General features: G+C 36.4%; 1 long non-coding RNA gene across 1 annotated transcript in view; it reads right to left on the minus strand.

Annotated features, from left to right (window-relative positions):
* Nucleotides 1–7,609: 7,609 nt before the first annotated feature.
* Nucleotides 7,610–25,210, minus strand: part of LOC122217909 — a 51,139-nt gene continuing 33,538 nt past the window's right edge. The window contains exons 6-8 of the long non-coding RNA XR_006201743.1: nucleotides 22,882–22,919; nucleotides 21,334–21,426; nucleotides 7,610–7,942 (exon numbers count right to left, since the gene is read on the minus strand). This is a non-coding gene — a long non-coding RNA (uncharacterized LOC122217909). The remainder of the gene's footprint in view (nucleotides 7,943–21,333; nucleotides 21,427–22,881; nucleotides 22,920–25,210) is intronic.

Genomic DNA, 25,210 nt, shown 5'->3' on the forward strand with positions numbered 1-25,210 from the left:
CAGCCCCTATTCCCAGGGGAAAAAAAAGGTTTATTAGCAAATAGCCGTATAACATAGTGATTCCGTTAAAGATTAAAAACAGTGTCCATAATAACTGTATGGAATTAAAAAGATATACATGTTGATTTTTGTTTAAAAGTAACCCCAATTAAAACAAAGTCAGAAGTCAAAGAGTAAGAGGGTTTCACTACTATAATTACTAACCTTGAAGTTAGAATAAACACATTTAGTCAAGAAACTGAAAATACAATAAAATGTAGATGCTGAAGACATCTTCCAATGAGATAACTTAGAAGCTAGAAAACAAAACTTTTCTTTTTTCTTCCTGTTTATTAATCAGAAAAGACCTTTTAATATCACAAATGTGGGGGGAGGAAATAAAGCCGGGAGACACAAGAGGCTACCTTATCAAATCATTTATGAGCCTTTAGACTAAAGATAAATCTTGACTGATATATAGACAGATAGATAGATGATCTATTCTAAGGGGAAGGGCAGAAGTGGCTAATAAATAATGAAACTTCAAACTTATGTCTAATAAATGCTTACTCTAGATCTGTGAGCTAGTAACTCTTATAGAATATATATATATATATATATATATATATATATACACACACACATACATATATATGTATATATATATAGTATACACATATAAATTACATTATGTATTATATATATTCTACATATATATGTGTGTGTATATATATATATAAATGTGTGTATGTGTGTGTGTGTGTGTGTGTATATATATATAATATATATTATTATATTAGATCCATTCTCTGCCACTTACTAGTTATATGACATTTGCAAGACAGTTAAACCCTTTGGGAAATAACACAAGAGGGTAATACTTTAGAATGAAAAAAGATCTTTAACTCAAAAGATATTTTCAAATTCAATGTGGAAGATTGCCATAGCAGTGGTATGGATAAATTTTACAATGATGTCTAGAAAAGGCCCCTTCTTACTGAATTCCTAATTATGTTTGTATAAAATGAGATAATGTTTTATAAGTGAATGGTGATTTAACAAGGTTTTATTGCCTCAAACCCATTTGACCCACTGATAAAATTTCTAATATTTATGACATTGTGTAGAACATTCAAAGGCATTCCAATGGAAGTTCTCACATCATCCATCAGTTTCTTTGAAAACAGGCAGAGTTCTTTATGGTGACATCTGGCTAGTCCCATGATAACCTTTGATCTTTTTATCTGGGATGCATCCACTACAGCAATCACAGGTTTCCATGGCTTTCCAAGTTAACAGCTTAGTACATTCAGGAAAATCCAAATTTTGTATCTTTACAAGTGTGTTGTTAATGTTTTTATTATCTTGGAAGGGGAAGGGAGGTTCAACAATAGGGATAAATTGCATTCTCTTTAGTTAATACTCACAAGACTTGTGGAAAGTTCATTTCACTCCTTTACCTGTAAGATGGAAGGAAGTGTGGTAAAGTAAAAAGAAGCAGAAAATTTGAAATCAGGAGTGAGATGAAGGAACAATCATATATTGAGTATCTATGATGTGCCAGGCACAAGTTTTCTATAAATGTAAATACTGAGTATTCAATACTGTATATATAGTATGTAAAGATATGTCTGTGTGTCTATGTATATATACTGTGTGTGTGTGTGTGTGTGTGTGTGTGTGCACGCGCAATTTAACTCAATAACGATATTCCAATCTGTCTTCAAATCTCAACTTCATTGCTTACCAGGTGGACAGGGGCAAATTACGTAACTACTCTGACTTTAATTTCCTCTATTAAATGAATTATATTATAACATCTACTTCACAAGATGGCTGTGAGGATTAAATGGGATAAAGTGTGAAAAAGTATCTGACAAACTGCCTAGAACACAACAGGCACTCAATAAAATCATAATGTTTATTATGCAAATGCTTAGCACTTAACATGGGCCTATCATTATTTTAAATACTTTATAAATACGAACTTTTAAAATCTTCATAACAATCCTTAGGTCACCCATTATTATTATCTCTCCTTTACTGATAAAGAAACTGAAAACCTGAGATGTAAAAATGATTTGCTCAAGATCACACAGTTAATAGAGACAGAAATAAAATTAAAACCCAGGCAATTCCATTCTAGAGTTTCTGCATCTAACCAATAAGCTCTACTGTCAGGGTTGACTCTGAACTATCTGACAAAACTTTTATTTTAAAGGTTTCCTTTAGATATTTTAAAATAAAATAATATTAATCCAATTTTCAAAAATTATGTCAAGATGATTAGAAACTATATTGTCTAGTTATATAGATATACTTCAAATAGCCCATTGCTCAAGTAGAAGATAAACAATATACAGGAGGCCAATGATACACAATTAGGATAATTCAAGGAGGATTTAAATGAAAAACCTATTAACAAAAGAGTGAGCTGGCCATAGGGAAACCATAGAAGAGTACAATATCTCAGGTCAGAAACAGTGAGGCTGTGTAGATCAGAAAGTACAAAAGGAGGGAATTTTACTGGAACCCAGAAAAAGCATATTGTGTAGGGAAGCACCCAGTAGTAAAATTATTGGGTCAGAAGAGGCAGCCATCCCAAAGTGACTGGGCAGAGAGGGAAGCAGGGGAGCGGACACCCTGACCTTATACACCCTTCTTGAGGATCTCCCACCAGACCCCTCACTGGCAACTAGAAGTCAAAGAATCTTGTTGATATTGTCTATACAAATCAACCTCCTGGGTCAGGGAGCAGAAAGAAGGCCAGTTGAGGTATTTTTCTAGATTTCTAAAATATTAACATTTTAAGTATCAAAACTTAACATATTTTTGTATTATCTTATCACATATCTTCTTAAAATTTATAACAGTTTGTCTTCTAAAATAAAGTACATAGTGCACAAATACATTTTTGTACTAATTCTAAAATGGTAGCACCCTCAGGAATAACAAACTTGTATAACCATTGGCCTTACGCTAGTGTTCACAAAGCATACCCTCCCATTTCCTCAGAACACAAGTAACAAGCACATTTTCAGGTGCCACGTGAGAAAGGTTTTTTGGGACAATATGGGATTAAACAAAGTTAAGCAGTTTTCTTAACTGAGCAATTTGCATGGCAGAAACCAGAGCTATTTGTATGGCCGAAAAAAAGATCGGAAGATAATATGAAGTGCATACATAACTAACTAGACCACATGATCTTTATTCTTTCCTAGAAGTATCTTTGCAACTACGGTTGCAAGGAACATGCTTTGAGAAATAATTTTCTTCATACCACTTCCTCACCCTTTCGCAGTGTTGCAAACATGAATTTATTTATTCCTTTAGTCAACAAAGATGTATCAGACACCTACCAGATATCAGATGCTATTCTGCATACTGGGTGTTCAGTGGTGCACAGGACAGATGGGATCCCTTCCCTTATAGACATGCTCTGTTTCATTTTATCATGCTTTGTTTTTATCTCCTTTACTTTTTTGATAGAGTCTCTGTTTTCCCCCCCTCACTGCTACATATCTCGTGACCTTGTTTGTAACTGTGTGCTTGCTTCTGACAGTACTTTTGCCCCAACTCCTCTAAACTTGCTGTTTGTAATCATTCATGTGTTTGGAAAAGCACATAGCCAAATATATAAGAATGAGGATATGAGGGGCTGACCTTTCCATATAAAATATGAACCATTTTATGTGAATATATACAGCTATTGAGGCCTTTCTTAATTACCTCCTCATGTAATAACTAGTTGAAAGTCCTTCATCAAGTGAGACAGCATACTTCAAGTGGTTTAACACAGAATGTTTGCTTTCTACAGGGAGACCTTCCTGATAGTCTCAATCTTGGCCTTTCTTGCTATGTGACTCATGCCAGCTTCTGTTTCTTCCTCTATAGAATTGTAGAAATAACAGTGCCTGCCTGCTAGGGTTATTACAGAGATCAAATCAGGTAACATACTCATAGCTCACAGGAATATCTAAAGTCAACCATGATTTTTGCAGCACTGAAAGTCCTAATGGATCAAATAGAATAGTATATCTCTACAAGCACTGTGACATGTAGACCATAAAGGGAGCCTTTCACATCAACAGAAACGGCACTGAAGATTAATAATAGGACATCGCTTGATGGCATAAAGCTTGCAGATAGTAGGTTAATACTTTGCTGCAAAGTAATGTTAAAATGTGTGCCCAAATCAATTTTAACCTCACTAAAATAAATAAAATAACTTGCTAAATTAAAAAAAAATGGTTTCTAAACCTCCATAAGGATATTAATCCCACCAGAACCTTGGTTTCAGACTTCTGGCCTACAGAATTGTGAGAGAATAAATTCTGTTGTTTAAACTACCCAATCTGTGGTACTTTGCTACAGCAATCTAAGACATACAGCTTCCTAAAATGCACAGCTGATGGAATTTCTGAAGAACAGTGTTTGTGGTTAAGTAGACGCAAAGGTCCACACTCCTGCATACTTAGAGGACCAGGAAACACCATTTTAATCTTATGTGAGTGGTGAGAGAAATTCTTAGAAAATTCACCTTCATCTTGGGGTTTTCTTTCCTCCCTGCACCTTCTGACATCTGCCTAATAGGCAGCAACATCCCCATGGCCTCCAGGAACATCAGGTCTTTTAAGAAGAAAAAAATTTCCAAATTGGGCTTTTACATTTTAAAAGGGAAGTCCCTGAGGTGAGGAGTGTATGGATTGTATACCAAAGTAGAGACCAGGGGCGCCTGGGTGGATCAGTAGGTTAAGTGTCAGACTCTTGATTTGGAGCAGGTCATGATCTCAGGGTTTGCGAGTTTAAGCCCCACATGGGGATCTGTGCTCCTGCCGGCGTGGAGACTGCTTGGGATTCCCTCTCTCCCTCTCTCTACTCCTCTCCTGGTCAATTCTCTCCCTCTCCCTCCCCTCTCTCCCTCTCTGCCCTCCCCTGCTCGAGCCCTCTCTTCCTCTCTCTCAAAATAAATAAACTTAAAAAAAAAAAAAAAAAGACCAGAGAGAAAATAGAGGGAAAAGTAGATGTCCTGGTACCTCAATCTGGAGAGGTGGATAGAAGAGATGGGGCCTTGCCTTTGAGGGCTTAGGGGCCCGGGGAAGGAAGCTGCAGGGAGAGGGGAGATGCCTTGTAGGGTGCCAGTAGAGTATCTGAGATGGCCAGCCAAGAGGCCAGCCGTGTGGGAACCAAGCCAATGCCCTAGACCATTCCTGGCATGCACAGCTCCTCATCCACAGAAGGGATCAGCCACAGAAGCCATCTGTGGACCATCCAGAAAAGGAAGTCAGCCTGTGCTATGTAACTTTGCAGGGCCCCATTTGAATTACTCCTGGGACCATAACCTCCCTGCTAATTGTCCAAAAAGAAGTGGTTCATAACAGCCCCCACATCCTACAGAGTGACGGTGTTGGTACCTAGACAGGTCGAAGGGTTGGGTGGACTTATGCATATATTACTCACCCTTGGTAAAGTCTCCAAATTTAGACAAATTGCTGCTGAAAGACAATTAGTTTCATTTTCTTAGATGAAAATGAATACTTTTTATTAAGATGATAATAAGAGAAACATTTTTATTAATACTGAATCATGTGCTAGAAGCTGATGTACTCCTACTGACAAATTTACAAAGTAGGGGTTTATCTGACCCTTACACATGTGAAACTGCTGCTCATAAAAATCAAGAGTCTTTCCCAAGGTTAGGAAATCAGTTAACAGTCATAATGAAAACAGCCACATAGAGTTCTTACTCTATGCCAAGTAATTTCATGTGTTTTACCTTCTGTTACTTGCAACACATGCTGTTCTTAGAAGGTAGCATCAATATTATTATCATTCCCAATGGATACATGGGAAAACTGAAGTGGGAAAAATCAAATGACCTGAGGTCACCTATCTAATAAGTGATAGAACTGAGTACGAACCAAGGCTATTTGACATGGGGTCTGTGTTCTTAGTCACATTCTCTACACCATCATCTTGGTAAGGAAATCTTTCAATCATCAGAAAGCACATTTAGGTATTTTATGTACTACAGGAACATCTGAGATATATTTTATAATTAACCAGAGGTAAAACATTCTTTTCTGTCAAATCATCTTAGCTATCTGTAACACTAAGTCAACAAACAGATGCTCTAACAAAATATATCAATGTATAACAATGCTAGGAGTAGGTGGCCTTCAAATATTTTTGTGGATTGTGTTGACAGCCTAAACTAAAACAACATAAAGTATCCAAATGTCTTCATATTTTTCAATGATATTATTAATTTGATTTTAGGTAATGGCTGTTCCCATAATTATCTACCAAATCTTTAAAATTTCCAGGAAAAACTTTTTTTTTTTACTATCCTTTCAAAACTTTAGCTAGTACCAAGGGTGTGGCGGGGGGGAGGGGGTGGGGGGGCACACACACACATGTGCACTTGTATGTGATTTCTAGCCTAAATCTTTTTTTTTTTTTTTTTTTTAATGTATTATTCCTGTTACGTTGGTTTTGGTGAAAAATGGGGGTAAAAGCTGGTCGTTTCTCTATAAAAATTCTCTACATACTTGAACACAGTTATTATTGTCTAGACCTCCCTTTGGGAGGCAAGCACATGTCTACAGATACATTGTAGTTCTAGCATTACTGAACTGGGAAGGCAGCAAGGGTCATGGTGGGAGATCTAGTTAAAAATCTATAGCCAAAAAAATAAGATGATAATAAAAGCATTTAATTTTGGTCTTGGATTCTACTTCACTATGCTACAAAAATATAATAATCTATTAATTTTTTATCACTTGATGTATCTATCCATCTGTAAAAAGGGAATAAAATACTTGGCTCTATAATCTGTGTATGGTATTTTAAATACAAAGATAAGAGGGAATTTTTCTGCCACTCCAGTAAAAATGATTAACTTCAGAACCAGAGATATTTGACCACGGTGAGTTTTCTCTAACAGGAACATCTTTTGTTTTGCTGTCCACCTCCCACTGGCAGCTGACCTCGCCTTCTTTTCCTACTCACTACTGTGATGGCCCCAATCCTTTTTTCCCCCAGATAAGCCTTATTCTTTGTGTCCCTGCCCCTGATGGGTGGGCTCTGCTCCTCCCCTCTGAAGCTACCACCAACCTCTATACCACCCTAATTCTTCCCAGCCTGACTTCATTCACTAACCTCAATTCCTAGCACCTGCTCCTGCCCAGCACCTCTCTCACTGTTTAAAGTTAGTAGATACAAGAGCAAAAATCTCTGGCAGCCAAACAAACATAAGGAAGCCCATCCTGTAGTTAAAGAAGACACACACATATAGTTTATCAGATTAATATTTTATGCTACAGAACACATGTTAATGGGCAGCATGCTAATTAGCTATCATAAGTTAACTGTTTATACATTATTCTTCCAAGATTTTGAACAATGAACCACAAGCACTGAACAAGCAAATGGGGTCTAGGGAGATAAATGAGAAAACAAATTATTCCCACTATTTATTAAGTTTCAACCAATGTGCTAGACACAATAGGTACTTTTGCATTCAATACCTTATTTAAGCTTTCCAGCAAAACTGTAAGCTAGATATTTTTACGGTTCTTTTTCAGATGAAGAAATTGTGATTTAAAGAAAAGGAGAAACTTACCTGCGGCCACTAAGCTGGTAAATGACAGAGCTGGTAGTCGAACTCCATCTTTCAATACCCAAAGCTGTTCACTACCGTGCTGTAATCTCCAAAATATATCAGCCCATTTTTGGTGGTTGTAGATCTTCAGATCTCTTCAGAGGCCTCAGGAAATCTTTAGAAATGTTCCTCAAAATGTGAGCCCTTACACAACACCATTCATGGATAGCATATAATTGGGATCACAGTGACATGTGCTTTTTTTGTAGCTAAGTTTAGTATAAGATGTACCAGTGGTAAGAAACAACCATATTTGAGAAAGCCTCAGTATAGTAAATCCAATTCCAGAAATATCTTTTCCTATAAGAAACAAATAGTAAAACAGCTTCATGGAAGATTTTCGTAGTAGAAATTGAAGTCTTTGGAAAATTTAAACTTTGTTTTTAAATTAAGCATATTATATAATGCACATACTTTATATTGAATGAAATAAATGTCAAAGGTAAGCATAATTCTTTCCTAAGGTTCCAAAAAACAAAACAAAACAAAAACAAAAAAAAACAAAGGAAGAAAAGAAAAAGAAAAAATATTTTTAGCCTCCACACTACATCAAAGTTATGGAAGATTCCTAAAAATCTTTTTTTGAGGTCATGCCCTATTGATTTCATAACCAAATTATCATCACACTAATTTTCCACATCTGTATTTCTAAAAAGCCAAGACCCCAAATTCCTAGAAAATAATATTTTAAACCCTAGATATTTCTCTTAGAATGACAAAAGATAAGTGATAGCTTTCTTAGTTTTAGAATCTTCAGCATTTTACCTCTGATAAGTTTGGATATGGTCAAATATTACAAAAATCTTCATCCAAGACAGAAAAGTAAAAATTTCACTAAATACTGTCTCTAAATATAGACACCTTTTTACTGAGCCCTTGAAATCTATAGATACTCCCTTTTAGGAATCGATTTTTGTGACCATGGAAATATTTTCTTCTATGAATCACTGAGAAGATGGTATCTGTTTTCCCTAATTTATCAACTTTTTCTAACAACTTCAAGTTATCTTGAATATTCAAAATAATGCTGTACCTCTAATATTATTTTAGAACTGTACTATAATAATGATACTATAATGTATTAAAATGAATGTCATTTCTCTGAATAAAATGAGGTCTTCTTATTTTTAAGAAAGATCCACATTATGAATTGTATATTTGTTTTAGTAAATATTATGCTTGATTGTGAAAAGAAATGAAGAGTTAACCTCAACTCGAGAATTTTCAAGATTATTTGACAAGTTTTCTAAAAGTTGCAACTTGATGGAGATCACAAAATACACTTTAGAAATGTGAAAGAAAATGAAAATAAATGGCACTTGTCTTTTGGAAACATAAAGCAAAAGATTGAAATTATAGATGATCAGGTGATCTCTTGGCTAACTCCAAATAAATATTTTATTTATTATTCAGTGAGTACTCACTCTTTTGCTATATCTCACATTCATTTCTTCACCCCCTTTTATTCTGGTATATCTCCTGAGTAGATAGCCCAGAGATTTTGAAGGAAGCCACAGAGATAATAGTGGCAATTATAGAGATTCTAAGTGAGTTTTACCAACAACATTCTGTCAGATGGAGTCCTTTCACCCTTTACTACAACTCAGTGAGAACTGGCTCCTAGAGATGTTAAACAGCCTTAGGCAGTCTGACACTTAATGTCAACCAAAGACTGAGGATAGCCATTCCGACCATAAGACTGTGTTTTGCCCTTAGAAACAATGCTCTGTGTATAGCCTGTCATTATTAAACTTTATGGTAAAAAAAAAGAAAAAACATAAGAGTATATGCAAGCTTTTATAAAACAGCAGTGAAAGTCTGTGTCAATAGTTTTCTCTTAAAAATACTTCAGATCTATAAGTCGAGATCAAATTCAGGGGGCTAAACAAATCAATATTGAAAAATCCTTTACTTTTTTTTCTTGTTTATTTATTTTTATTTTGGAAGTAGAGTTGACAGACAATGCTATATTAGTTTCAGGTGTACAACACAGTGATTCAACAAATCTATATATTGCCCAATGTTCACTATGGTAAGAATAATAACCATATGTTTCCATACATTATTACAATATTTTTTACTATATTTCCTAGGCTGTACTTTTCATCTCCATGGCTTATTTTATACCTGTTTGTACCTCTTAATCCCTTTCATCTATTTCACCTACTCCCACTTATCTCTCCTCTAGCGACCACCAGTTTTCTGTATTTAAGAGTCAGTTTTTTTGGTTTTATTTTTTAGATTCCACATATAAGTGAAATTATAAGGTATTTGTCTTTCTCTATCTTGACTTTTTTCACTTAGCATAATATCCTCCAGCTCCATCAATATTGTCACAAATAGTAACTTTTCATTTTTTTATAGATATATATCAAATTTTCCTTAAGCATTCACCTACTGGTAGATACTTAGGTCATTTTCATGTCTTGGCTACCACAGATAATGCTGCAATAAACATAGGCATGTATATATCTTTTTAAATAGTGTTTTCCTTTTCTTTGGGTAAATACCAAGTGGTAGAATTATTGAATTATAGGGTATTTCTATTTTTAGGGTTTTTTTTAATTTTTTTAGTGTTTATTTATTTTTAGTGTTTATTTATTTTTGAGAGAGAGCAAGAGGGAGACACAGAATCTGAAGGAGGCTCCAGGCTCTGAGCTGTCAGCACAGAGCCCAACATGGGGCTCGAACCACAAGCCACAAGATCATGACCTGAGCCGAAGTCAGATGCTTAACCGACTGAGCCACCCAGGAGCCCCTATTTTTAGTTTTTTGAGGAACCTCCATACTGTTTTCCACAGTGACTGCACCAATTTGCACTCCCATCAACAATGCATGAGGGTTCCCTTTCCTCCACATCCTCACCAATATTTGTCATTTCTTATCTTTCTGCTTTTAGCCATTCTGATAGGTGTAGGGTGATATCTCACTGTAGTTTTGATTTGCATTTCCCGGATAAGTGATGCTGAGCTTCTTTTCATGTTTCTGTGGGCCATCTGTATGTCTTCAAATATCTTCTTCCATTCAGTAGTTTGCTTTTTTGTTTTGTTGATGGTTTTCTTAGCTGTGCAAAAGCTTTTTATTTTGGTGTAGACCCAGTATTTTATTTTTGCTTGTATTTCCCTTGCCTCAGGAGACATAACCATAAATCTGTTTCTAAGGCTGATATTCAAGGGATTACTGCCTATGTTTTCTTTTAGGGGTTTTCTGGTTTCAAGTCTCACATTTAGATCTTTACTCCATTTTGAGTTTACTGTTGTGTGGCATGTAAGAAATTGGTCCAGTTTCTCTCTTCTGCCATGTCACTTTCCAGTTTTCCCAACACCATTTATTGAAAAGACTGTCTTTTCCCCCACTGTATATTTGTGCCTGTTATCATAGATTAATTGAACATACAAGCATGGGTTTATTTCTGGGCTTATTCTGAAAAGCCCACATGATGAAAGCCTTCGTTGATATTCTTCTCTTAAACATAGTTTAGATTTATAAATCAAGATCAAATTCATGGAACTAAATAAATCCATATTAAAAAATCTCTTAATTTTTAAGTGCTATATTACCCTAGCCAGTTTTGCCACATAACAAATATTCTAAAATCTCAGTGGCTTCCTAAATAAACATTTATTTCTTGCTCATTTTACATGTCAATGACTAGGGTTAACTGTTGGTTCTGTTTGTCTCTGCTCCATGTATGTCCCTATTCCTGCAGCCAGTCTAAAGAAGCAGCACTTTATGAAACAATTTCATATATACTTGCAGAAGAGAGAAACAAAAGGCCTGCCTAACTTAAGCAACACAGTTGCACTTAAAGCTTCAGTTTCTATGTGGCAAACATCATATTACATTGGACAAAGTAAGTGACATGGCCAACACCAAAGAACACGGGGGAAGGATGTACACTCCTCCCACAAGAGCAAGCAAGTCACACAGTAATGACAATGATATATAATCCTCTTTCTTGGAAGGAGGGAGTAATTGTGAATATGATCTAGCTCAGTTTACCTTCTTGGTAAAGATACTCACTTTCTACACTTCGGCATACAAAATTCACTCACACCTATAAGGAAGGCTTCCTAAAAGCTTCAGCAAATCAAAACATCTGTCCTGAAGTTCATGATTCTTTTTTTTTTAAGTTTATTTATTTTGAGAGAGAGAGAGTGAGAGTGAGTGGGGGAACGGCAGAGAGAGAGGGAGAGAGAGAATCCCAAGCAGGCTCCGTGCTGTCAACACAGAGCCAGATGGGGTGCTTGATCCCATGACGCTGAGATGATGACCTGAGCTGATATCAAGAGTGGGACACTTGACTGACTGAGCCACTCCAGCGCCCTGTTGAAATTCATGATTCTATTTACACCAAGTCGAAATAGCTCCTCTTGATTTGGACACATATGAACTAAGTAGACAAATTATCTTCTCCATGTGCACTCAGCATACAATGGTGGAAGAGAGGCAAGACAAACACATAAGCATTCCCATTTGAAGGAGGGAAAAGTGGAGAACACACAGCCCTTGCTGGCCCATAAAAGCTCTGAAATCCCACTGGGCAAACAAAAGGGCATTGGGGATAGAGAAAACTATTTTAAGAAAGTCTTTGATTAGGAGTCTATAACCTGAGATTACCTCCTCAGAGAATTGTTTCCAGGGCAGCTGATGCCAACTTCTTCGTTCCTTTTCCTTTACCCTCCTGACCACAAGTGAATAGAAATTTGGAAAATACGCCCTCCTTAGAGCTGAGCAGCGATTTTGGCCTACTTCCTGCCCAGAGAGAGCTGGGAGTCCACATGTCATTTTAAGCTATAAAAAAACCCACACATCTGCCATCTCAGGCTGGCAATAATTTTGGCATTAAAACTTTTTTAACATTTTATCTAGATCTATATATCTATATCTTTATTTTGTTTGTTCTATTGTATTCCATGTACTAATAGACACACTCATCTTTAAAAAAATAAAATCTGTTTCTCTCTCTAAACTTAAATATAGGTATTTGAGCTTATCACGCTTCATGAGATCACTCTTCGGTTTTTTTGGGTTTTTTTTGTTTTTTTGCTTTTTTGTTTTTTTGGAGCCATTTTGTCCAATTGAAAGGATTTACTGAGGGACACCTTAATCCAATCAGGTTTTGTGCACAAGCCAGTAATTTGGTCTTTGTCCCTAAACTGAGTCCTAATCTGCATCTTAATTGGCCTTGGTGGCTCACAGAATTTATCTTTTAACCAGTCAGAGATGAGAAACAGTTTGATTTTCTAACCCTTAGGCCCTGGACTTTCTCAGCTCTTTAGTTTCCTTTCATCTTTTATGTGAAACAAGTCACTTATGCTTGAGCTCATTCTCCTCCTTGCATTACTTTATCAAATGCAGCTTCTAACAACCAATTCACATTCGTAACATTTCAAATCCTCTTTACAGAAAGCTTTAAGTACATTATTATGTAAGTGTATGCCTTCCAAGTTATCTCAGGTAACAGTCTGACCAAATGTTTTGCTACTGCATAAAATGTGTCACCAATTTTTCAGCCTCCAGCAAATTTCCCAACTGCTAGCTGTCTGGGCCCTAAAATCAATGCCACATATTTTAAGTTTGCATTATGGTAACACTCCACCTCTAAGTATCAAATTCTGTACTTTTCAACTTTGCTGTCTAACAGCTGTAAAAATCTCATAGGCCTTCAAAAATAAGCATTTCATTCTTGTAAATGTTTCATATAGGCAGCTAGTAGACAGATGTACCTACATTGGCTCTGTTTGGCTCAGCTGTATGGATCTTATTCATAGACACAGGCTGAGATTGAAGCCCTTATGTGGTGCAGCATACCATTTGGGGGGCTGAGAAGAAAAGCAAGAGGCTGAGCCAATTCTTAGAATTTCCTTTAGGGTCACCTGGGTGGCTCAGTTGGTTAAGCATCCAAGTTCAGCTCAGGTCATGATCTCATGGTTCATAGGTTCAAGCCCCGCATTGGGCTCTGTGCTGACAGCTCAGAGCCTGGAGGCTGTGTTGGATTCTGTGTCTCCCTCTCTCTCTGCCCCTCCCCTACTCACATTCTGTCTGTCTCAATCAAAAATAAATAAACATTGTTAAAAAAATAAAAAGAATTTCCTTTAAAGCTTCTAACTGGATGTAACGTAGTCATATCTGTTCATATCCCAGTGTCCAGAAAAAATTACACTGTTAAATCCAAAATCATACGGCAAAGGAGCGAACATATATACTCCTCACGACAAAAAGCAGGCAAGTCCCGTGGCAATAGGCTGGGAGGTATAAACCACTTATAAGGAGCAGGCACCATGTACAATTGTAATACAGTAATACAACCTACCAAATGCATATTTAGCAACTTCTTCAGATGATTCCAATGATTTTTTTTTCTTTGATGCAAGTATCCTCGATAAAAACAGTTAAAAAAAAAAAAAAATACATGCATGCCACTTTCCCAGAAAAGCAAATTGTTTATGGAGCCTCTTAAATAGCCTATGTTTTCAAAAATGGTAGTGAGTCTTGTTTTAAGTTTCTATCATTAGTAGGCACTGTTGAGGAGGTTATTTCTCTGTGTAATAAAACCTCCTTTTTCGTTATCTCCATCAGGGCAGGTCAGCATAGCTGAGACTGTAATTACTCCTATTTGCAATGATCTCTGGCACACATCTGGAAGACTAGGGCCACCCAGCAGGAAATAAAAAGGAGTTCAGCGGTCATATCTTGTCATTGCCGTTCATTCATGTCTTTGCAACTATTGCTGACATTATCAACATGGGCAGTGCAGTAAGACATGCCAAGACCTCTGAGGCCAGTCAGTGGCTGGGATACAACAGACATTCTAGAACTATCTGTTGAATGATATTAAATTATCTAACATTACCAGAGTATGGGATCAAATCTTTAACTGGTCCCCACCATAATGCCAATCTGCTGATTTGAGTATATAAGCAACATAGTTCTGTCATGGCCCTCATCCCCTTCAGTCCCAAACCATTGTCTAAAACTCTAATTATATTTGATATTGTTTATTTTAAAAAGTAATACACTTTAATATATAATTGATTTCACCTTTTTTTTTTTTTTTTAAGTTTATTTTGAGAGAGAAAGCACAAGTAGGGGAGGAGCAGAGAGAGGGAGAAAGCAGGCTCCACGCTGTCAGCATGGAGCCCAAGAGGGGGCTCAAACCCATGAATTGTGAGATCATGATCTGAATAGAAGTCAGATGCTTAGCTGACTGAGCCACCCAGGCACCCCTCATTTCATCCTTTTAAAAGATGTTTTATTTTATTTTACTATTTTTTCATGTTTATTTATTTTTTAGAGAGAGAGAGAACACACGCGCGCACATGTGCGCGCAGGCAGGACAGGGGCAGAGAGAAAGGGAGACACGGAATCTGAAGCAGGCTCTGGATCTGAGCTGTCAGCACAGAGCCCGACATGGAGCTCGAACCCACGAACTGTTGAGATCATGACCTAAGCCAAAGTCGGATGCCTAACCAACTGAGCCACCCACGTGCCCCAAAAGATGTTTGATTTTAAAGGGAGAAATCTTTTTATTCAAATATGTTTTTCTGGTAAAGGAAATATTTTGGAGAGAGAGAGAGCTGCTTTTCCCTCCCCAGCTTCAGAGTTCTGTCCCATCAACTTGTTCACAGTACGGGATGTTTGTTTCTGTCTCGACAATGTACATGAAGTTCTTCTTTGTAGAGCATTCTCCTCCACACACCACACTTCCTCAAGTAGTTAATTCCTAGTTATTTTAGAAAGCAAAGCCAAGAGAAGATTTTCACGACCGCTGGATCACTTTATGACCATCTGATGTAAACTTTGACAGAAACATCTACTTCTTTTTCATAACCCTGAACATACTTGAAAATTTTAAATTATCTCTGTAATTGGTTAGTGATTGATTATCTCTCCAAGTAGAGTTTTAGCTCCATAAGAGTAGAGTCCATACCTAACTTCGTCACAACTATATGCCCAATGGTTATTCTACCTGTTACACATTACATGTATCCCAAATATTTGATGAATGTATGACTATATGAAGAAATAAATGGGGATTTGGACTCTTGTTACATAATGCCTCTATTTAAAGAGAGCAGCGACTTTCTATATAGTGTCCTGAAGTGAAGCTCCAAAGAGCTTTCTTACTTCCCTTCTGAATGTGGTGGTCTCTTCCTGTTAGTCTACTTTCTTTAAATACCCTTTATTTTCTGAACTTTTAGCACTTCATGACCACCCATGACCAAATACATCCTTAGAAATTCCTCCAGTTACATGACTTTAAGTTACATTGTGTGTTTGTGCATGTGGGTGAGTTTGCACGCACATGCGTGCGTGTGTGTATGTGTGTGTGTGATTTAGGAACTATGTCTTGCTTAATCAGGACATGATAATGTTAAGAGAAACAAATAAATACAAGGGTAATTGTGTTTTTTTAAGGTTTGCAATCTGGGAGGTATTGAAAATGATGTCATTCCCTAATGACCTCATTCATGATGGAATTGTGAAGTGGGTTATGACAATGAAAGCATTACTGGGAGAGTTTCCAAATCCATCTGGCAAGCACAGAACATATATTTTTGAAAACGATTGCTCAGTTTCTAAATGTAATATGCTAGGATTCAATGTCAAATGAGTGAGAAAGTAAACATAAAAGACAGCAAACATAAATCATTAATATAGACCAAAAGCAAGAGAATATTTTATATTTTGTAACTTGGTCATCAAGGCTTTCATATATGAATAACATGAACACACATTTACATGGCACTTCTGAATTATGCTTCAGGAACTCAAATTATTCTACTCTGTCTAATAACTTTTTAACAGATTTTTCCCCCAGGAAATGTATTTTTTAAATCAGGTTTTGTAAAGTATAAATTATATACAGTAAAATTCACCAATTTTAAATGTTTAATTCAATGACTTATAGTTTTGACATATTTTTTCTTCCAACTAAAATTTCAAATTTCATGGAAAAGAAAAATGTATATTACACAACGTCATTCTATTTAAAATTATTTAAGATGTGTGTATACATTTTTATTTCACCTTACTCTGAACATAAATGTTACATTTTCAAATAAAACTAAGAGTGTTAAGTCTCTCATATCAAAAATTCCTTTTTAAAGTGAATTTTCAAAACCACATAGGTCTTTTCCCTATTAAGAGGTTTCCCTATTACCTCAGAGAAATAGTCAAAAGATAAGATACATGGAGGAGGTAGGAAAGCAAAAAAAAAAAAAAATTGTTTTTCATTAAAAAAATAAATAAAATGTAGCTTCTGTATTTAATTTCTAGATACTGAATGTGATATTATTCATTATTCATCATGAAATCATTAGTTTTCATATCATCTTGAAAACCAATTGTATATACTAACTCCAAGTCACCTAGGACATCTTCAACGGATTTATCAGACTTGACCCCTTACCCACTAGCTTGCTCAGGCACGGGTCAGACCTGACCTAGCCTGCCATGCCCAGCAGACAACCAACACTCAAAGGGTCTTTCCAAAGCCCTTCTCCACTGACTATGAAGGGGCAAACACCTCCATCCTGCCCACCGTAGGTTAGGAGAGTTACAGCATCCAAATACTCCCCTCTCAAAATCTTCCTCTTAATCTTTAATTCTCATAAACCTTTTATCTCAGTGCCTCAGCCAAAATTTCAATCGAATTTTAGTTGTTTTTGCATACTGCTACAGCTGAGCATCTTACTAAAGACTTGACTAATACCTCCTAAGGACTCAACCAAACCTTTTTTTTCCACTGCTGTACAAGAAATCTTACCTGACTATTCTTGAGAAGTTCAGCGTAAATTATTAATGGTGGTTAACTCTAGGAGGTGGGAATGGAGAGGATCAGAGAATCTTGACTTCTTTACTATAAAGTAATATACATATTTTTGTATTTTTTAAATTTGCCTCCAGAAGCACATCTTACTTCTCTAGTATAAAACATGTTGGAGACTTGAAAGACAAGTAAAACATAATAAATGTTTTACATAATAAAAGGTTTACAAATAAGGGGTACCTGGGTGGCTCAGTCAGTTAAGCATCTGACTCTTGATTCAGCTCAGGTCATGATCTCATGGTTTGTGTGTTCCAGCCCTGCATCAGGTTCTGTGCTGACAGCATGGAGCCTGCTTGGGATTCTCTCTCTCTTCCTCTCTCTCTCTCTGCCCCTACCCTGCTCATACTCTCTCTCTCTCAAAATAAATAAAGAAACTTAAAAAAAAAAAAGTTTGCAAATAAAACAATAAAGGAGAAAGTAAAATTTTTCTTGCAAGTAAAGCATGGAATAGGGATAGAAGAAATAAAAGGGATAACTTTTGCTAATAAAAAGGTGGAATTTTTGTATTTTGAGAGTCATTTTGATGTGGCTTCACCAAAACTACCTGATGAAATGTTCCTCAGTCAAAATAACTGCATCAATATGAATATTAAAAGTGGTTACATCAGAGTGGTCTGCTTCCCTCACTGTGGAAGCATCTCCCATGAACAAAAGTCATTGGTAAGGCAGCACACCCTCGGACAAGTTTCTCAGAGCCATCCTCGCCTACTTTTAGCCTGCTTCTCTTAATACACGCGGATGCCCACTCAGTTTTCTGATGCAGATTTCACTTATCTCCCTGGGATTTGTTCTTGTCTGGTACCTGGCTCCTCTATCTGATAACAAATTTTGCTTGACCCTGGAACAAGAAATCCAGAATGTTGCTTCTATATGTAAGTGCCTCTTATTGCTCTTATTGGTCATTCCAAACAGTCTCTTGAATCTTGAAATGTGAGCCTCCCTACCTACTTCTTTTATTGTCCATACATGGCCCCAGACTCCTTTTCTAAAACTGTTATATCAGTCTTCATCCCAGCTTTTTTCTACCTAAGCAAGGCCACCTAGATGCTATGCATATTCCAGTGTCTTCTCCATAATGTTAACAGGGACATTGTATGATGTGGTCACCAGGCATTGAAATGATATTGCCCATCATTGTTGTCTCCTGAAGATTTACTGCTGTTACACAGATATTGTCATGGCCCTGGCCACCAGTGAAGACATTTCAGGTTAGGTGTCAAATATAAAGTGAGTCCCACTGAAAAGGACTTTAAAATATCCCTCCCACCACCATGACTCAGATACATATTTAGCCTGACAGAGACCCACAACCTTCAGAGACAGTAAGCTACTGTGCTCAAGTGAAAGACCAAAACCTCTCCTACCTAAACCATTCCAGAATTACACATAAAAAGAACAACCAGATTTACAAAGGATATTAGAAGAAAACAGCACCTTGCTAGAAACCGTTGATGAGATTCAGGGCTTAAAGCGTGTGCTTTCTTAAGCAAAGCAGGTCAAATGTATACAAAAAGATAACTGGTGGTGCTCGATAACTTGAGACTTTACTGAGAATGTCTGAACCCGTGTTCTGAGAACTCCCCTTAGGTAACTACATAAATGTATATACAAACTCTGCTATCTTAGCCAAAGTGCCAGAAACTAGAAATAACCCACCTCCTATTACATTTCATGAAGAATTAAGATTTTTTTAGGGGTTCCTAAGTGGCTCAGTTGGTTGAATGTCAGACTTTGGCCCAGGTCATGATTTCATGGTTCTGAGTTCCAGCCCCACATGGCTTGTTGCCAATGTCAGCCTATCAGCACAGAGCCCCATTTAGGACCTTCTTCCCTGCCCTCCCTCCCCCACCACCCCTCCCCTGCTTACACACTGTCAAAAATAAATAAAACATATAAAAAAAAGTATTAAGATTCTTTTAGAGAAAACAATCAAGTGGGCAGGAAAACAAGTTTCATTTGATATGGCAGTCACAAGTTGTTTTTTTACACTGTGATGTGAAAAGATAGATTTGGTGAGTCTTCAGTTAAATTAGATTAGAATTTTCATCTCATCTACACTTATTTCAATGTAATTGCTACCAAAGGCAGTTAGTACAGATACAAGTATGCACGCCACCCATCAGACTTCTCCTTGAGTGCCCAAAGTACCTTACTTCTCCAATAGAACTGAAGAATTAAAAAAAAATCATCTTCATCCCAGTGTAGGAGTAAGGGGAGACAAATAAAACTAAAGATCTTTATGGAGCTCAGTTAATAGAAACCATCCGGTAGAATCCTGAGTATGCTCCTTATTTCACAGGCATTTAAGGTATATCCAAAATGTTTAACCTGGCATCTTAAGAAATCCTACTGCTTCCACGCTCTGGAAAATATCAGAGCCAGGACTCTTCACCTCCATCCCTGGCAATTCCTTCAGCCTGCCATGCCAGAGGAACAGAGACACGGTTGACTGGCCTAGTAGCATGACAGTTTATCTCAAGGCTATCAGACATTTTCATGTAATAAAAATGCCAAAGAATTTAGGAGCATCTGCTTTGGTATCAACTCTTAGATCTTTACTGAATCACACTAAATATATAAATATAAGTATAAATATTTAACACACATAATTACCATAATCTCCAGGGATATTTGGCCAGTCGATTTAATTTCCTACCTTTACAGCCTACTCTGTTTATTTGAAAATGTTCTGGATTCATAGCGGGACACACACAAATCCCAGGAACATGTACTTGTTTGGTGTTAGTTGGGGTGTTTGATTTCTCCTCTGAAAGATCCACAAGCAGCATGAGGAAATAAACGTAGGCTTGCGGAGACCCACTGGGGACTTTTTTTCTGTTTGGTCAGTCATTTCTCTTGTTGGCATATGGCACTACATGTGTGAATTTATTGCTTTGTTGTTGTTGTTTTTTTCTTTTCTCTGGATATCCTCATTACATGAGAAAATGTAATAAAAACCTTTGTTTTCCTGAGAATAGTCCTATCCTTCACTTTCAACAGCACCTGAGGGCTCTTCAAACATTCTAAAGGAAAACTTACAGCCCGACAGATTTCCGAGCTCACACATCCCCACAACACATAGTGGTCACAGAAGACAAATATTTCTTGGTATGAATTACATCCAACAATTCATTTACAACAGCATGCCTAATGAGGCAAAACAGTCAACACGGACAAAGAAAACCCCATGCCACAAGGTGCCAGAAACATGGTTCTACATAAGTAATTCTTCTTTATAATCCACTGACAATATGTAAGTAATCTCCTCAATCACCACACAAACAAAACTGAAACATTAAATTCTAGAAATTGCATAAAAATGAAAAATTATAATATTATAATTTAACAGGAATTGATGACCAAAAGGAGGAGCTAAAAAGAATGTTCCATATTCAATTATTTTTTCAGTTACCAAGAATTTAAAATAGCCTATATAATGACTGGATATTTAAAAAGACTCTCTTTGAAATGATTATCAGTCAATTCTTTCTTGATTTGAACTACAGGTTAAATCCACAGAAAGACTGAAGATGAAATAGCGTGTACAGTTTACGTAGTTTAAACATCTGTAACACTACACAAAGGAAAAGGAGAATAAGAAAAAAGTAGCAAGACTAAAGAAGTACTGATAGAAATGAGGCAAAATATTTCACTGTAGTTGACTAAGCTTTTTGGTTTGGGGTTTCAGGCTTTTTAAGGCTAATCTTCAGTAGCAGTCTAAAACATCTGTGTATCACCATTTTCCCAACTCAAAGGGAATCATAAACAAATTGACTGCAACAGTACATTGGGTTGGGCTACCATAACAAAATACCATACACTGAGTGACTTAAACAACAGAAATTTATTTTCTCACGTTTCTGAAGGCTCTGAAGTCCAAAATCAAGATGTGGGCCGATTGGGTTCCTGGTGAGAGATCTCTTCCTGGCTTGCAGATGCTGACTTCTCACTGTCCTCACACAGTAGAGAGAGGGGAGGCAAACTCTCAGGTGTTTCTTCTTATATGGGTACCAATCCCATCATGAAGGCTTCACCCTCATGAACTCATCTAAACCTAATTACTTCCCAAATGCCCTATCTTCAAATAGCATCATATCAGGGGTTATGACTTCAACATATGAACTGGGGTGAAAGGGGGACACAATTCAGTCTATATCAAGCAGCAACAGTTGCTCTCTTCCCACCACACACACACGCATACACACACACACACACACACACACACACACACACACTCACACTACAGGCACAGCTCCAGGAAAAACGACTAGAGTTTATCTTTCCTACCATCATCATCACCCCGCAAGGTGTGTAGGCCCTTATCTTCCTTCTCCTGTCTTTACAGGGGTCTTAGGCTGCTGCAACAGTGTAAGTTAAGGGGGTTTGTGGAAGATCTTGAGGCACAGATGGGCAACACTCCATCTGGTCAGTCATCAAAAAAGTTCTAAAGATCACGGAGTGAAAAATATATTCACGGGACATAGATTGGAAAAACAGCCAGTCTACTTAGTCCCTGGGCACAAGAAATGGACAGTATTTGGAGGCAAGAGTACAACATAAGGAAATAATCAGAAACACAGGCAAAGAATTATGTACCAGGATGTTCATAGAAGCATTATTTAAAATTGCAGAACAGGAAAAAAAAATTGGACTCAAACCAAATAGCTCAAAATAGGGGATGGCTAAATAAGATGGACTATTAAACAGATATTAAATATTATGTTTTCAAGATATATTTAATTAAATGGAAAAACACATATGATATACCGTAAAGCTAAAAAACATGCACAGCTATATACATAGTATGTTTTAAATCAGTGTCAAAAGTGCTATATTCAAAATAAGCTGAGACTTGTGAAAAATACTTAGGACAATATAAGGTATCCATCATGTTTTAGGCAATGAGAAAAGAAAAGGCAGGAAAAGAAGAACCCTACTTCTTGAGGAAGAGAGCAATTGGCTAACAGACAATAGATTTTTTTTTTCTCCAGCAAAGGAAACGATCTACAAGTTCTAAAAATAGAATATACAGTGAAAACATAAATTTCAACCCAAAGTGATAAGAAAGGCTAGTCCATAGGCTAGATAAGGGGAAAAATCATATCCGTTTTTGTGTACCATCACATCTATAACACCTGGTACATTGGCACATAGTAGCATCTCAGTTAAAATTGTGACAAAAAATGAAATATAGAAGTGAATACACACTAAGAAATACCCAAAATTGTGGTTATCAGTAGCTGGGGTTTGGGGGAAACACAAAGGTTTTAGTTAAAGGCTGTAAACTTTTCTTACAAGATTAACAAGTTCTGGGACTCTAATGTAGAATATGATGATTATAGCTAATAATACTTTGTTTTATTTATATATATTTATATTTATATTATTATAGTTAATTATATACCTTAAAGTTGATGAAAGAGTAGATCTTAAGTGTTCCCACTACAAAAAAGAAATAGTAACTATGTCACAGGACAGACGTATTAGCCAATACTATGGTGATAATCATTTTGCAATATATAAGTGTATTAAACCAACACCCTGTATACCTTAAACTTACACAATGTTATAAGTGAACTACATCTCAACTATGTTTAATTTCTTAAATATTTTTTTAAAAAAGGATTAAGGAATTTATAAAAAAAAATTTCAGGGATATCTCAAGTTGCTCAAAAAATGTACAAGTATGTCTTCAGTATTTGTAGATAAGTTTCAAAAGGTCAACGAATCTCCTGAGTGGTTTCAGAAGAGTGTGTAGAGAAAATTTTCCAATAATTTATCATGGAAATTAAAATTGATGTATTTGATACATTCAATCCTAATGCCTAAGGAGATTTTAGAGCAGGTTGCCATATAGATGATTGGTCAGAAAGGATTTAGGTGTTTAATGTTAAAATAATTACAAATCCTTTTATCCATATGTGACCAAACAGAATTCAGCCTCCACTGGTAATTGTATTTCATTATTTAGTAAAAAAAGAAAAAAATAAGAAAAAATTTTTAAAACAAAAAAACAAAAATAGGCAACCACTGAAGATTTTTGAACAGGAACTTCACTTTGAGAAGATTAGTCAGTTCTGTACCTAATACACTGGAAATTGAAGAGACTGGAGGCCTAAAGATCAAGCATATGACAAACTGGAATATTCTAGGAAAAAGCAGTAATAGAACAAGAAATACAAATTAAAGTTTAAAAAGAGGGGATTAAGAGTAGAGATGTAAAGGGAAAAGCAGAGGAACAACTGACCTAGCTGAAGACAGGAAATGGAGAAAATCACAGACAATGCCAAGGTCTCAAAATTTGATGGCTAAGTGAATAGAAAGAAGAATGTAGGGTTTCCTAACATAGAGTGAGGTGATGCTTAAAATTCAGTTATTGATGAGAATACGTTGGAACTGTCAATCAAATAGGGCAGCAAGCTCAGGCACCCGCCCCTCTGGAGGAAAAAAAAAGGGCACATCTGAGAGAGTTCGGCACCTGAGCAGGTGATACCGCCGTCCTCCTCCCCCCCCCCCCCCCCCCGGCACCCTCTCCCCCCAACCAAGAGGGAGCCCGTGGGGCCAGGTGGAGCAGGCCCTCTGCTGTGACTGATGGTGGCAATAATGGGTTCATATGTTCTACCAAAGGCAAAAGTCCATTTAGTTTTGAGTGTAGTCCACCTCTCCCAACTGATTCCTCTTTTTCCATTTTTTACTTATGCTAAAAGACCTATCAACAACTAAAGCAGTTTCTCTCTAGAGATTGCTGCATAACACAAAATTTTAGAGATTTTTTTCAGTATTCTGTATATAAGAATAACAGAAAGATGTGCTGTAGAAATATTTCTATCAGAAATAGTAAAAAAAAAAATTGGTTTGCCATTTAAATGTATATGCTTCAGTTATTTGGGAAATTTACTGACATGAAACATATCTTGTTTGGGCAATGCTGGGAAAATGAGGTGTTGCTGTCTTGGTTTAGCAATATTAAATCACAGATTATATCTAGACAGTGAAGTGATTGAGAAGTAATTTTGGTTTCCTCTTCAGAAAGGGGGATCAGAGAGATTTTTTTTAATAACAATCATCAAGTACAGTAATGGCAAACACTCTGAAAAATATTGAGTGTTGCAAGCAATTTATTATGCCTATGACATTTTTTAAAAGATAATCAGTCAATATTGCAATCTTAAATATAAACTTGCAGAGTGCTAAATCCTCTTCCAAACTAAACTTCAAAACCCTCAAAGATGATTGTCTATAATAAACAAGACAGAGTAGTTTACTTATGGCCCAATGTTAGACTTTGAAGTTCACTTTTAAAGAATGTATTTGGAAATAGTTCTCCAAAAGAATGTTAATTATGAGAATGAAAGGAAATTTAAATCCTTTAAAATTTTATTTTTCAATCTCTCTGAGAAATGCTTCAATGCCTTTGATATGATTCATATCACCCCTTTAAAAGACACAACAACAATAAAAACCTCTTTAAAATTAGCAACTCAAAAATTCTAACATTTCATAATGTATGTTCACTTCACAATCATAATACCATGATTGTAAGGATGTGCCACAAAGAAAGGAAAAAAAATACTGCTATACAAGTTATAAAAGAATGTTTTCTGTAACTCAGAACTTGAACTACATACTTATTGAAAGGGCTTTTTTTTTTAATGTTTTTAAATGTTTATTTATTTTTGAGAGAGACAGAGTGTGAGCGGGGGAGGGGCAGAGAGAGAGGGAGACATAGAATC

Source organism: Panthera leo, chromosome B1 (assembly GCF_018350215.1).
Source record: "Panthera leo isolate Ple1 chromosome B1, P.leo_Ple1_pat1.1, whole genome shotgun sequence".
In the NCBI taxonomy this organism is placed as follows: Eukaryota; Metazoa; Chordata; class Mammalia; order Carnivora; family Felidae; genus Panthera; species Panthera leo.